The 594-nt window shown below is 36.5% G+C and overlaps 1 pseudogene; it reads left to right on the top strand.

Moving 5' to 3' along the window:
* The window catches only part of LOC119299163, a 6,846-nt pseudogene that overhangs the window by 4,571 nt on the left and 1,681 nt on the right, over positions 1-594 (top strand).

Genomic DNA, 594 nt, shown 5'->3' with positions numbered 1-594 from the left:
CCACCACCACCACCACCACCACCACACACACACACACACACAAAAGGGTTAAGGCTCATTTCACAGTTGCTGAATTATTCTATATTCTTGTTAACTTGCTATAGAAAAGAATTCACAAGTCTATTACTATGTTTTGTAAATTAAATTAATACATAGGTAAATTCTGTTAACTAATGGTTCCCTCTTGCCTTACATCCTCTACGGTCCAAAACTCCAAATATAGCCAAGCCTCCAGAATATCAAAAGTAGTGCAATACAAAGGAATTACCACAATCCACCTCAATGCTGAACGGAGCCTTTAAAAACGAGGCAAAGGGTTCTACCTTGATTTAAAAGCTTAACGAAGATGGACACTTACATGCGTACTCGCTGAAAGCTTAAGGGACTCCTGATTCACATGATTTCAAAAATATGCAAATACGATAGGATTGCATGTGCAAAACAATCTGCAGAATTGGGTGTTTAATCACAGTAATAGGTAAAACACAGAAATCATGGTCAAAATAAAGTCAAAGCATATCCAAAGGTAAGCTAAGGTAATATTATGCTACTTATGACCTTTGCTTTGTTCTTTGTGCATAGGAATGTAAAAAA

The sequence above is a fragment of the Triticum dicoccoides genome, chromosome 5A (genome assembly GCF_002162155.2).
Source record: "Triticum dicoccoides isolate Atlit2015 ecotype Zavitan chromosome 5A, WEW_v2.0, whole genome shotgun sequence".
Lineage (NCBI taxonomy): Eukaryota > Viridiplantae > Streptophyta > Magnoliopsida > Poales > Poaceae > Triticum > Triticum dicoccoides.
The sequence above is the reverse complement of the archived record's forward strand: the minus strand, read 5'-3'. Positions and strand labels throughout refer to the sequence as shown.